Source organism: Oncorhynchus masou, chromosome 10 (genome assembly GCF_036934945.1).
Source record: "Oncorhynchus masou masou isolate Uvic2021 chromosome 10, UVic_Omas_1.1, whole genome shotgun sequence".
Taxonomy (NCBI): domain Eukaryota; kingdom Metazoa; phylum Chordata; class Actinopteri; order Salmoniformes; family Salmonidae; genus Oncorhynchus; species Oncorhynchus masou.
In genome coordinates this window covers 37,166,693-37,182,030 of record NC_088221.1, presented here as the reverse complement: position 1 = coordinate 37,182,030, position 15,338 = coordinate 37,166,693, and the positions used below count along the sequence as shown (strand labels likewise).

General features: G+C 43.4%; 1 pseudogene; it reads right to left on the bottom strand.

Annotated features, from left to right (window-relative positions):
* Positions 1 to 373: 373 nt before the first annotated feature.
* On the bottom strand, positions 374 to 13,900 carry LOC135547575 (inhibin beta B chain-like; annotated as a pseudogene).
* Between the last annotated feature and the right edge of the window lie 1,438 nt (positions 13,901 to 15,338).

Genomic DNA, 15,338 nt, shown 5'->3' with positions numbered 1-15,338 from the left:
CAGCACAACACTGATCGTGGAGCATCAGGAATTAAGATGATATGTGACAGTCTGTCTCAGCTAGGTACAACTAGTACTGTTCTGACAGACAGTTACATGCGTACCAGTTAGCTTTTTCACCACTTCAGCAAATGATGAGGAATAGTACAGCTAGTAAGCAAGGGGCGCAGTCCTGACACTGACAGTGAGATGTTTTACATTTGGAGCAGTATTGATGCAGATTGCTATTGAAGTGCCTTTGTTTTCTTTCCACATCTAGAAGCTGGTGAATGTTGAGTGCCTGAAAGGACTCACTAAAAGGATTTTGACCACAACACTGGAGAATACAATAATAATGCAGAGTAAGAATTTATTTTAAAGTTACAAAATATTTTAAGGAAACACATTTTATTTTACATAAACTGTACAGATGACATTTACATTACTAAATTATTTCAGAAACAGGAACTAAAAATATATTTTTATTAAATAGAAAAACTGAAAAAATAGAATTAAAGATGAAAAATTAAGCGTTCCACATGTTTATTGTACAAAATAGATAGAGAAAGGAAATTATAGAACTAAGAAATGGAATCATCATAGTGTACCCTGATACATAGATTAGGCCTCTTATGATCAAGCTAAAATAATCTTGGCCTCTTTGGTTCCATTATTACACAGCAAATTCCCCAGAGTTAAATTAACACTGAAAGTGTGGACCCGTATAGACACTGAGCAGTGTTGAATTAACACACTGCTTTGTGTAAAGCTTGATTTGCATATTTCCCAGAGTGAATAGCATTTTGAGTGAATTGTGGAGTTACCACCCATGACTGAATTTGTTAGTGACAGACAAGCTTGTTGCATTCATTCACTTACAGTCCTGTGGTCTTAACCAAGTGAACTCCTAAATTAAAATACCACCATTAAAATATAATTATTTAAAAAATACAATATGTATTTCATGAGGCCTTATTTTGAAGACATAAACAAAAGAATAGTGGGTTGTTGCATGAACCAATGGCAGGGTTGCAGGCATTGGGTCACTTAGTTATTTTCTAAAAAAAATTAAGACCAAGGTTGGTTTATTGACACTTGTTTATTGAGATATGACCCAGCAGGTCAGATCACAAGACATGGAGGCTTGGCTTTTTAGGGGCGTGACTTTCAGCAATGTATTTTTGGCCACCCATGAGAGTAAATGTAATTCCAGTTAATCTATTCTGTTGAATTGTTTTGCATGTTAAGGTTGAACACTAACACTTTGGTAGCTTTAATGAAGCATAAAGAAATGTGATTTCCCCAATAGGATAGTTAACACTTTCTTGCTATATGTAATTGTAATGTTAATATTTTTTGTATTAGAATATGTAATGTACAATACTATTTATAGAAACGTTACATTGCAGTGTACAAACGTACATTATCAACAGGAATTACATTTGATCTCACATGGCCAAAAATAACTTTCTAAAAGCCATGCCCTTAATAAGTCCCGCCTCCTGAAAATAACTGATAGATTACATTAAAAAAGACAGAGCTGTTTGGTCAACCCAGCATGAAGGTGAATAAAAACTGAATTCATGGTTAAATTAACCCATGTTTGGTAATCCAAACAACCCAACATTATTGCCTTATTCATGCAACCTGTCACATTATGCTGGCTTGTATAATGCTGTGTAATTCCGATTGAACTCTAGCCAGAGTGGGGATATCCGACGTTCTGAATTTTTTATCATATGCTACCAGGGTTGGGAAGACTGAAATATGACACTACCTAAAGCATCTAAACTGGAACAACCATTTCAGTAACAGGTGCAACAAATCCAAGTAAAATATTGAATTAGTTTAGAAAATGTATCTCATTTATATTTGAGAAGCATAGGATTAATCAATCAATTAATGTACATGCAAAAACATAGATATTGAAACAAACAATTATTAAAATGAACCTGCAATAGACCATGCTGGGAAATATAATAATGATGAGCATAGTTTTGGTAAAATTCTGGTTATTAACACCAACACTGGGTGTTATTTTAAACCAATAAGTGTTAATTCAACATGTATAGAGTTAATTGTTATGTTTAGAGTGTAGTCCCTGAAAATAAGGCCTTATGAAATACTTCTTGTATTGTGTTAAATAATACAATTTCAATAAAATATTCCCTCAGGATCTCACTTGCTGAAGTCCATAAGACTGAAAATGGATGAATGCAACAAACATGTCTCTGTCAACTAACAAAGACAGTCAGGAGTGGTAATTCTATAATTCACTCAAAAGGCACGGGATTCTGGGAAATTAGGCTTTACACCTATCAGTGTGTTAATTTAACATGGTTCCAGTGCCGATATGGACCAACACAGTCAGTGTTAATTTAACACTCTCAGTGTGGATTTAACACTGGAGAATTTGCTGTGTAGGTAAATTACTTTATTAAACAAAAAATGTCAATTTACTTCTATAAAAATAACTTTTCAATGGCAGATTGTTTATTAACTAATCCCGCGACTTTTCAGTGCAAATGTCATAAAAATCATTCGCTTTGAAAAACGGAAGCGAAAGATCACATTTCAAGTATTTGATAGGAGTTACATTAGCATAGGAGGAGAACGTTCAGTTCAGTCTGGTATGTTCAGTTGTATGGGTGGGCATGGGTGGGTTACTATACATTGCATAGATCATGTGGCACTTATTTATGACAGGACACTCAGTACCACTTTGAAGGCATTTCAATATGCAAGTGCTATTAGGAGTGGGAGTGTGCATTTAAAGAGTTTAGTCTGCAAGTGCTGTACTGCAACATCATGCCCCGTTGGGCCCAAACAAAAAACTCATCACCACTTCAAGGTCCACTTTATCAGAACAAGTAGGGGCAGTGGGGACTCTCTGTTCTCAGGATTAAGTGTATGTTGTGCAGTTTGCACAAAGGTCCATCTTCACCTTTGAACTCAGTGAGCGATTGCTTGCAGCATGGTCACAGACAGACAGACAGACAGACAGACAGACAGACAGACAGACAGACAGACAGACAGACAGACAGACAGACACAAGCAGGAGGAAGGAACATGGTCCAATGTCAACAACAATATGTCAATGTTGTGTCATTACCTCACATGGACAGGAGTGTAGTCCTGGAAAAGCTTTATTCAATAATAAGCGCTTGCTGATACAGTTTATGTTATAATTCCACAGGATCAGACAGTCACAGTGTCTTTATGACATTCTTTATGGAAGTGCTGGTGTTTCTGAATTATATAAGCTGATGAATTGTCATTGTCAGTGCTTTTGTTTTGTCAATGTCCTGGTGTGCTGCTTCCTTAAGCGCTTTTCTTTCCATCTTCATCAGAGAAGAGATGAAGGACCATTATATTTCCACTAGAAATGGCAAACTAGAAAAATGTTATCATTTGGTGATGAACCATTTCCTTCTCTTCCCAAAACTCTGGAACCGTTCTTAAGTTCTTAATATGGAATGGACAGAACCTGCCCTCGCTCAGCCAGATAAATACAACAAACCATAAATACATCTGGTTTGTGTGTACCTGTTGGTGTGCTTCCATATAACTATATATTTATATGTGTGTCATACAAAAAGGTATTTTTGTACAAGACATTTTGACTATCGTCGTTTGATTTAACTTTCAAAGTTTAAGAAGTCCCAGACACTCAGGCACAACCACACTCTTCCACTATCATATTGGGCACGTCTCGTTTTACTATGTTATACTCATCGTCGAAGTACAGCATAGACATGGTACTGAGCTTGGTGGGGATACAACAGGAGTTGACCGAGCCGGGGCTCATGCCCCTCATCCGGTACTGGTTGACCACCGCCGTGTGGAACGATGATGCCGACCCCGGTACCCCCGCCATGTACGCCGGGCAGCTTCCCTCGCAGTAGTTACCGTAGTAACCCGCGGGTGCGATGATCCAGTCGTTCCAGCCAATGAGGCGAAAGTCTATGTAGAACTGTCGTCTGCAGCACAGGCCTCCACTGCTCCCGTCACACTCCAGCCCCCTCTTCCTGATGCGGTGGTTCCCTTCCACCTGTCGTGCCCGGACCACCAGAAAGGGCCTGTGTGAGGGTTCTGCTGGGTCAACTAAGATAGGAACCACGTTGAATGCCTCACAGCCCTCACAACGCACCTCCAGGTCCTGCCGCCGGCCGCCCTTACCAAACAGGGCCCTCACTGCCTCTGACAGAGGGAAGGTGTGCCAGCCGCTGCGCTTTAAGTCCACACGCTTCTCCAGTAGGGTCCACCGACCTCCTCCCCCTGCCCCTGGCCCTGTTCCTCCCCTGGCTCCACCTGAAGCTCCAGTTCCTGCCTCATGGTAGTGGATTTTAACTGTGACTTTTCGTCGAGGCCCTTTCTCGGAGCCGGTGGGCAGCAGCCTGAAGTAGAGCCACAGGTTGGCCTGAGACACATGCAGGTTCTGGTTCCCTTCACTGGAGATGAGGAAGTGGAGGCTGGACTTAGAGGCTTGAGATGAAGCCAGCTCATCTGATCGAGAAGAGAGAGAAATGTGGGTTTAGTGATATATACCGTACCATCAAGGGTCAAGAGAATAAACTGACCATTTCAAAGGGCAAGTTAGAAAAGCTGACAAGATTCACAAAGTAAAACAAGACAGGAGGATGAAATCCACACAGTTTTACAACTTTTGTCTCTGAATTAAAGTTATGTCACACTACATATGAGTGTCATTTGTACGAGGGAAAAAAAGTGGACAAACATTCACAGGGAGTCCCTAGCAGGGAGCCAGAAAGAGAGTACTTTAGTCACTTCTGTCTCTCCTCTCCTCCATCACCACTCTCTTTCTCATACATCACATGCCGTTAGCCTAGTTCCTTATAGTCTGTTCCTCCTGACAGCCCAGTTCTGGGAGCAGGCCCAGTTGGCCTCAGGTCTGATTGTGAACACTATGAGAGTGGAGGAGGGGGGTGGACAAGGCCCGGGCCCCAGGGGGTTAATTGTGTGTGTGTGTGTGTGTGTGTGTGTGTGTGTGTGTGTGTGTGTGTGTGTGTGTGTGTGTGTGTGTGTGTGTGTGTGTGTGTGTGTGTGTGTGTGTGTGTGTGTGTGTGTGTGTGTGTGTGTGGCACTGCTGTGAAACCCCTTGAGCTCCCCGGAGCCTCTGAGACTGACAGCATAAAGACTCCATTGAGGTATTAGGAGACAGCCTCGCTACTGCCTGGCATTGAGCGCGTGGCCCAACTAACCAATAGCATGATGAGGCAAAAATAAAATACATTTGCATGACATTGGCCACTTTCTAAAATGACACAATGAAGAGATTCCAAATGTCTAAGGTATAATGGAGTTTGGAGTCTGCCGTATCCTTTTTGAAGCCTAATTATGTCTTCCAAATGACTGTGAAAACCGAGAGGGTTCTGTCTGGGGTTTAGCCAGGATCGGCTTCAGCTGAGCCCATGTTGAAGCGGCCAAATGTCTTTGTTTACACACTGATTAGCGTGAGTTGGTGTCAACAGCTGACCACCAAAGATGGTCCTTTTAAAGCAATCCTACGTTTACATCGTACTCCAGTAACAGTGATTTTTACATTCATTTCACACAGTCCTGTTCAGACTAGTTCTGCCTCCCGCTACAGTATGTCAGCTGGGAGCCAAAGTAACACACACACACACACACACACACACACACACACACACACACACACACACACACACACACACACACACAAACAAACACATCCCTGTGGCAACAACAAAAGCACAAGGTGCATGCATTTCAACAACATCGACATCGAACCCTCAGGGTGCAGTATCAAGTACGTAAGAAGAACTGTTTTTATGGAAATGCATCAGAAGTGTAGATCTAAAGGCATTGACTCAATAACAGTTTTCCCCTGTTTTAGCTGCTGTCATGGCCCGAGGTAAGGAGTATCTAACCTCGCCTCATTTACTACCATGCCTTGCTGCTTGCCTCAACAGCTCCCAGTGATCAACAGGGGAGCTTCTAGGCCAGGGCGTTTCTCTATCTGTACCCTGAGTGACAGTGTATGTGAGGCAATGAAGTGCTGGGTGGGGAGAGATGGCAGTCTGAATCTCTGACTACAAAGATACTCCAGTCTGAAGCATGGTCATATGATCTTGTAAAAAAAATGAAGTGGTCGAGTGTATCTGTAGCTTCATATCCCATCTTGGGAAAAAAATAACATACATTTTTAATGATCCTCAAGTTAGGGTATCTGAGACTGCCCACTGGCCACAGACGTAAATTCAACATCTATTCCACGTTGGTTCAATTTCATTGAAAAGATGTGGAAACAACATTGATTCAACCAGTTTGTGCCCAGTGGGTGGCCACATTAAAATGGATGCTGAAGTGGATTGAGAATCATCCTTCTAGAAAACTCTTAAACTATTTAGCTTTTCTTTTCTTTTCTTTTCTAAAATACCACAAAAACACATAGCCAGGTGCTTTAACCGTGGTAGGCACTGACTGCAGGCTGTGGGAGGGTGAGGGGGGAAGCGAGGTGAGGAAGGAGGTTAGGGAGGAGACCAGTTAAACCAGGAGGTGTGCTGCCTGACTCGGAGTGTGCCTGGGGTCAATGTGCTCCTGGGCCAGGCATGGTTAGGGCAGGGCAGGTGAAGGGAGGGTGACATCTGGGTGGGCCTCTCTCTCTCTGGTGGAGCAAGCACTGCTGGAGCTACAGCTGCCTCAGCGTGTCCCCACCTGCGCTATCAACACAACAACAAGGCATGCCGACAGGTCGGTAAGCAGGCGAGAAATCAGGCAGACAGGTAGGTAAACAGGCGGGAAATCAGGCAGACAGGTAGGTAAGCAGGTGGGAAATCAGGCAGACAGGTAGGTAAGCAGGTGGGAAATCAGGCAGACTAAAAATCAGGGAGGCAGGGAGGCAGATGCGCCGGCAGTCAGTGTGTGTATATGTGTGTGCATGTGCGCAACATAGCAGGGTGTATGTAGCAGGGTGCTATGCTCATTACTCAAAGTCTGTGTCAACAGAGACCGCACATTGCGGAGCACTGCTGCTTTGACAGGAGCCTCACCTCGCAGTGACACACACACACGGCTCTGACAGGCATCCCTTAGGCTGCTGGAGCACAGCGCTCAGCTCTGCACTCCAGGAATTCCACACAGGGAAATAGGAGAGGGGGAAAGATCACAGCAGGTCAGGGTGAGCTCCATTTGGCCAGCAGTTAGTAAGCTGCTTTGGTGGTAGTGGTGGAGAAATGACACACAGGGAGGGGGTTGGAGGGGGTGCATGGATTGAGTGTGATGTGGAAAATGCCTGGAGCGGCTCCAGACAGAGCATGATTGATGTTTCTTCATGAAAGGCTGTGTCCCAGAGTAAACCCAGAAGCCAGCCCTATAGCCCTGCAAGGATGCATCCTAAATGGCACCCTATTCCCTCTATAGCGCACACGTTTTTGACCAGGGACCATATGGCTCTGGTCAAAAGTAGTGCACTATTAGGGAATAGGGTGCCATTTGGGATACAATCCGGGGACTGGGCCAGAGTTAATGACATCCAATAATGAAGTCTTAATTCCGTTACTTGGACCGGAGTCACAGGGAGTTCAACCGGTCCAAACGGCTATACCAACGACAATCGAGATGCTCACATCTCCCCCTGCCCTCCGCTTCGCTCCCGTGGTTACGGGACACCGAATCCCGCCGCCAAAGTGAGGGCCCGCGGGACCGTGTCATAAGAGACAGGCGGTTGGCACTGTTCTTTACCTGGAACGTTGGCAGTGAGCTCAGTCTCAGCCTCTGCTCCGCTATGCAGTATAAGACTGATTGGTGACTGAGAGCAATAGCTGCCTCCTATCTCCTAGCTGGCTGAAAACAATGCAGTTAAAACTATGTGAATAAGACAGGACAGCGTCCCACACACCTCAACAAAATACTTTGGCCTGATACTTCGCAATCATCCAGTAATGTCCAGCACAGACTCCTCTCAGCCACTATCAGTCATCCAGTAATGTCCAGCACAGACTCCTCTCAGCCCCTATCAGTCATTCAGTACTGCCCAGCACAAAGCCCCTTCCATCCAGTAATGCCCAGCACAGACTTCCCTATCAGTCATCCAGTAATGCCCAGCACAAACTTCCTCTCAGCATCAACATCCAGTAATGTCCAGCACAGACTCCTCTCAGCCCCTATCAGTCATCCAGTAATGTCCAGCACAAACTTCCCTCGGCCCCTATCAGTCATCCAGTAATGCCCAGCACAGACTCCTCTCAGCCCCTATCAGTCATCCAGTAATGTCCAGCACAGACTCCCCCTATCAGTCTCAGTCCCCTATCAGTCATCCAGTAATGCCCAGCACAGACTCCTCTCAGCCCCTATCAGTCATCCAGTAATGCCCAGCACAAACTCCTCTCAGCCCCTATCAGTCATCCAGTAATGCCCAGCACAAACTCCTCTCAGCCCCTATCAGTCATCCAGTAATGCCCAGTCATCAAACTCCAGCACAAACTCCTCAGCCACTATCAGTCATCCAGTAATGTCCAGCACAGACTCCTCTCAGCCCCTATCAGTCATCCAGTAATGTCCAGCACAGACTCCTCTCAGCCCCTATCAGTCAGTCATCCAGTAATGCCCAGCACAGTCACTAATGTCCTCCTCAGCCCCTATCAGTCATCCAGTAATGCCCAGCACAAACTTGTCCAGCACAAACTCCTCAGCCCCTATCAGTCATCCAGTAATGCCCAGCACAAACTCCTCTCAGCCCCTATCAGTCATCCAGTAATGCCCAGCACAGACTCCTCTCAGCCCCTATCAGTCATCCAGTAATGTCCAGCACAAACTTCCCTCAGCCCCTATCAGTCATCCAGTAATGCCCAGCACAAACTTCCCTCGGCCCCTATCAGTCATCCAGTAATGCCCAGCACAAACTTCCCTCGCCCCTATCAGTCATCCAGTAATGCCCAGCACAAACTTCCCTCGGCCCCTATCAGTCATCCAGTAATGCCCAGCACAAACTTCCCTCGGCCCCTATCAGTCATCCAGTAATGCCCAGCACAGACTCCTCTCAGCCCCTATCAGTCATCCAGTAATGTCCAGCACAAACTCCTCTCAGCCCCTATCAGTCATCCAGTAATGCCCAGCACAGACTCCTCTCAGCCCCTATCAGTCATCCAGTAATGCCCAGCACAAACTCCTCTCAGCCCCTATCAGTCATCCAGTAATGCCCAGCACAAACTTCCCTCGGCCCCTATCAGTCATCCAGTAATGCCCAGCCCCTATCAGTCATCCAGTAATGTCCAGCACAAACTCCTCTCAGCCCCTATCAGTCATCCAGTAATGTCCAGCACAGACTCCTCTCAGCCCCTATCAGTCATCCAGTAATGTCCAGCACAAACTTCCCTCAGCCCCTATCAGTCATCCAGTAATGCCCATCAGTCATCCAGTAATGTCCAGCACAAACTATCAGTCATCCAGTAATGTCTCCTCTCAGCCCCTATCAGTCATCCAGTAATGTCCAGCACAAACTTCGCTCGGCCCCTATCAGTCATCCAGTAATGTCCAGCACAAACTTCCCTCAGCCCCTATCAGTCATCCAGTAATGCCCAGCACAAACTTCCCTCGGCCCCTATCAGTCATCCAGTAATGCCCAGCACAAACTTCCCTCAGCCCCTATCAGTCATCCAGTAATGCCCAGCACAGACTCCTCTCAGCTCCTATCAGTCATCCAGTAATGCCCAGCACAAACTTCCCTCGGCCCCTAGCAGCACACATTGATCTTTGACTGTGACATCACCAGGCCTGTGCCTGGGCCTGGTCTAGCTGCCTCTCTCCAGGTCGCTCTAGGGGCCTTGTCCCTCTCTCCATGCCCTGGCTGGCAGCCTGGACTCTGGGCTCTGGGGGTGAGTGCCAGCTGGCTTGAAGGCAGAGGGGGTCTACAGAACAGGGAGCAAAGCCAGTTCCATGGCACAATGCTGCACAAAGGCTCAAAGGTGTCGTGAATAATGGCAAAAGCAAAGAGGCCTGGTTGGTGAACCATTATATGACAAAAACATTCTTTAGAAAACTGTGATATGGGCTCACCATGCACCCTCCTCCTCCACCTCTCTATCACCCGAACCCACAACCGGGGGCGCTCTCCTAATAATTGCCTTGTGTAACATGGACTCAGAGGTAGATGTATCATAGTAAAATGTAATTCTGGCACACTCCAATTAGTATGTTACGTTTCATATGGTATGTATTCATTTGCAATTCGTACAATTTATTACAATTCCTACAATATGTTATGAATTTGCGAAATGTATGATAGGTTACAAATTCCAATTTGTTGTGGCTAACATTAGCTAGGTGGCTAACACTAATGTTAGTTGGGTGGCTAATGTTAGCTAAAGGGGTTATGGGTAAGGGGTTAAGGTTAGTGTTGGGGGTTAGGTGAAAGGGTTAAGATTAGGGTTAGGGAAAGGGTTAGCCAACATGGTAAGTAGTTGCAAAGAAGTTAAAAAGTAGTAAGTAGTTGCAAAGATGCTAATTAGTTGAGATGCTAAAGTTGACCATGATGCGATTCAAACACGCAACTTTTGGGTTGCTATACGTTTGCGTAACCTATCTTATGTAACATACCAAATGTATGGAAGTCCCATAGGGCGGCGCACAATTGGCCCAGCGTCGTTAGGGATTGGCCGGGGTAGGTCGTCGTTGTAAATAATAATTTGTTCTCAACTGACTTGCCTAGTTAAATAAAGGTTAAATAAAATAAAAACATTCGTATTCGAAGGCAACAGCTATGAATCCATCCAAGCTGATTGTACTGTTTGTGCTGCAGAGTCGTACTGTGGGACCGGCATCTATGCTTCCTCTGCTATTTTTTAACATTTTTTAAAAACAGTTAAATAGGACGTTCTCACTTCACTAACCTGCCAATTATTGATTTCAGTTATCTAACTGATGATAGATTAGAGCTCACAGAGTGTGTGTGTACAGGGCTGGGTTAATAAAGGGGCTTACAGGGGCCGAGGCCCGCAGGGTGCCCAAGAGGGAAACAAAATAAAGAATTAAAAACTAAATAGACAGTTTACTGTATATTATATATGTAGTATATATATTTTTTATATATAAAAAAATGCAAACGCCAACCACAGGAGGACTCAGGAGCTCGCTCTCAATAAGTGTAGACAGCCTGCTGCTGCCGCACTGATAATCATCAGATGGGGGAGGAGAGGAAATGGAGGGCCCACATGATAACTAGGGGGCCCTGCCTTGGTTGGGTAACGTAGAGAAAATATTGCAGTTTTAAAGCAAGATATCTGCAATTTTAAATATTTATCATAGGGCAGGTGAGTCATTTTTACAGTTTTAATGCTAATTACCTGTGATTCTACACATTCTGCCATGACTTATGGCATGTTAATGATATCTGAATGAAAGTAACAAACCAAATTAATTGGGGCCCGCTGGGGGTCAGCGCCCCTAGAACGTGCCCTGCGTGCCTGGTCGGTATTCGGCCATGATTACTACATGTTTAGATAGCTGGCTAGACTAACTTACCAATCAAGAAATTGGTAACTGACATGGCTAATTGAGTTACTGTCAGTGATTGACATAACAATAGAAAACCTGCTGATGCACAACCATCTATGATTTGCTAATCTGACCTTGTGTGTGAGTCCACTGTAATCCCCAATGTGCTGTTTTTATTCAAATGTTTTGAGGAAACCCATTGCACTTAATATATCTGAGTACAGAAAAATGTGCTGATTGTCTACACTGTAAAGGAAAACTGTAATTTATCCAGTAATTTGGGGTATTACTAACAGAAAAATACTCTGAAACATTTTACTGCAGTATACTGCAAATGATGGTGCATTTTGGGAAATGTTATGGGCAGGGAAAGAATTATTGTATTTCTAATGTTACTGTAATTCCACCCCAAAGAAGGTCACCCGTGACACAAGTCAGTATTAGAAGTTCATCCATGTCTGAGGACGTCAACTGGCCACTAGGGGTAACAGTGTGTGCTGTTACCTTCAAGTAGCTTTCAGTTTTGTTTGGGTATTATGGACAGGGATGGAGGATAGGTGTAAGCCTCTAATGCAAAAGGTTGCACATTCAGTGACAGAAAGTTGTTTTTTAGATTTTTGTTTTATATCTCAAATCTTAACCATTCAGAGTTTATGCTTAAACTTAATCTTACATTTTACATTTGAGAAACGTGGATGAATGTCTAATTCTGATGTGAGAATGTGAGAGCTTGTTGCAGAATACAGTACCATACCATATCTTTGGAGTGCCAAAAACGTTTTGACCTCTAGTGGATGCATGGTATTGTTGTGTCTGGCTTATTAACATATTTTGAGGTGTGCATTGTAAGAGGCTATATTTGTTGCACCAGTGAGTCAGAATGCTGTTCCAATTGAACTCCTATGTGGTTATAGTGCCCAATGAATTTAAAATATATAGAAAACAGATTCAAGTGGTCTTAAACCTTAAATGGTTGAGCATTTTGCCATGTCCTTTTGGTCTGTTTTGCACTGTAGTTGCTGCCAGTTTGGAAGCCTTTGTTAAGACCACTAGAAGCACAAGTGATATAAAATACAAACTATTAATTAATATGTTGTAATGTTGAAACACTTTACCTAGCAAACAAAAACATTGTAATTACAGTAAAATCATGTCAAATACAAACCCCTCCACTCAATTAATGTCATTCATTCCGATAATGGTAGCATTTACGTTTTACAGTTTAATACAGATAATTGTACAGTAATGTACTGTGTCACTGAATGAATCATAACTTAAAAATAAGGGGAGATAAAAGGGGTGATCAAATTAGTGATATGAATCATACGATTATCGATAATTACCTGATTCTGCAAAACTGATTATCTCCGACGTCTCCCCTTGCACCTCGTTACTGTAGGAAGCTTGTCCATCAGGTTGGGGATCTCAACCCTCCCGTCTTCCCGTACCTTACCGGCGTGAAGCCTCCTCAGCGCTGTTACCATTGCAGCCTTGGGAATAGGATGAGTGATGTTGGGTCTTTCTCTCATTTGTAACCTGTTCAAGATGTGCCTCTTAACTGCCTCCAGAAGGTCTATGTCCACCCGTTCTGACGCCTCCGGCAACCCACACGATGCGCACGACTCCTGGGTGACGGTTTGAGTCTCTGCCCCCGTTATGCGCGCCCGCGTTGTCCCCAAGGTACCGCTGATTGAAAGTATGCAAGCCATTAAACAAGCCAGTGTGAGATTATATCTTCTCATTTTCTATTTTTGAGACTGTAATTCCAAAGCACGCTGGAAAGGAATTGTGGTTCCTGAATACAGAGCGCAAAATTCGAGGGTTTGGCTACTTCACAAGTATCACGGTAATGATCCTACTATGCGCCACTGGGAATACACATGGAACGATGATTGATGCACAAATTACGGTAATCCAAAACAGTCCATGTAGTTTTTGCATTCCAAAAGATGTTGCTGTCAAGAGCTAATGATTATTGCAGATATTATGTTATTTGCTTCATCTCCAGCCCTGTTAGGTTTGGGTCATTTTTGTCAAAACTCACTATTAGTCCATTTCTCATCTAAAACACAATTCCAGAGGTTTTGGTCTTGACCGGCGAACTTGAAATGATCACTAAATGAATGGCTCTACCGCGTTTTCAAACGTATCAAAACGAATTATTACAGTCCATATCCTTTGCAAACCACTCATAGTTATCAAACGTATCTCACCGGTACGCTGGCTTTGTATTCGAAACGTCTGATGTGAAATTCCAAATATAAGGTTACCACTGCTCTTTTACATTCAATTCAATCATATAAGCGCAACTTTAGGAATCCAACTAAATTGCAATCCATTTCATAACCAACTGATCCCTTGATCACTGTCTTCTCTGTCTGTTGGTGAGTTGGCAATAGGACGTCTCAGCGCCCAGTAAGAGATGCTGTTATCTTTACAGTTTTCTCCTTTGCAATCACGACACGGAGCCACCTAACACCGAAAGTTTTTATACAGGAGTTGAAACCACGTGGGGAGTTCCACCAACAGCGCGCAAGAGATAGTGCTGCTGGGAGAAAAGCGCAGCGCAGGATGGAGAGAATACTAGTGACACCTTTTAACCCCGAATATCAATTTCTCTATTATAATTTTACACTAAATTACCTCATAAACAATATATTTTATTATAGGCCTAAAAAAGGTTGTAATGTTGATAAAGATGGAGGTATATCTGCAAGATTCCTCATACCCTAAACACACTTCACTGTAGTTTTCGGGGTTGATTGAACATATATATTTTTTATTCTATTCCAATGTGTTTCACCATCACATTTTCTGTAAGGTATTCACAAGTTCCGACAGTCGGTGAACGACTCGGTTTTGTCGATAACTTGGAATTGAAAGACAAATTCCCGGAAACTCGTGCCATCCGTGCGTTTTTACGCACAAGAAAAAAGAAAACAAACAGCGCCATCCTTTGTTGAAACACCTTCACTACACTATTGGCCCATTCATCTGAAAACTCGGTTAATTATTTCTGAGTAAAGTGTCTGCATGCAACAGTTTGTCAAAAAACACCAACACCTTCCGATACCTTGATGTAGGTTAGTAGGACAAGTGAAATGGCGCATTCGCCAACGGTCAAGCGTGGTCGTGGACTAGGCACGACCTATATTAGTCACATAAGGATACGAGAGAGAGAGAGTTAATAGTAATTTATATATACTGAACAAAAATATAAAGTGCATTCAGAAAGTATTCAGACCCCTTGACGTTTTTCACATTTTGTTATATTACAGACTTATTCTAAAATTGATTAAATTGTTTATTTCCCACACGATACCCCATAATGACAAAGCAAAAGCAGTTTTTATAAATTTTAATCAAATTTATAAAACATAAAGAAACTGATATATCACATTTACATAAGTACTTTTGCTCAGTACTTTGTTAATCTAATTTACAGTGTATTACCAGAATTACCCACGCAAGTTTTCATTTTTATATTTAGATGTTGGTCATTTAGCGGTGCTCTTGTCCTTAGCAACTTACAATCAGTGCATTCAACCAATGTTGCTAAAAAATATATATAAAAAACACAGCACAGTCATAGCAAGTAAAACGTTTCTGTAACCATTACTGAAAATGTTGTTGTAGTATAATTACAGCCTTGCATTGATGGACATGGTTATAATAAAGATAGGTTTGGTCCAGTGGGAGTGAGATTTTTGAAGAGGGTGGAACCAGGCCTTTTGGCTGATCAATGGGTGGTTTCAGGTTGGGTGGAAAAGATGGTGGGTGCTGTTGAGTCGGTGAAGGTAACCCGAAGTGGACCTGTGATGTTTGTTTGTGTTTCTTCAGATCAGGCGCTCTGTGCGACACAACTTGGGGAAAAGACCTGTATC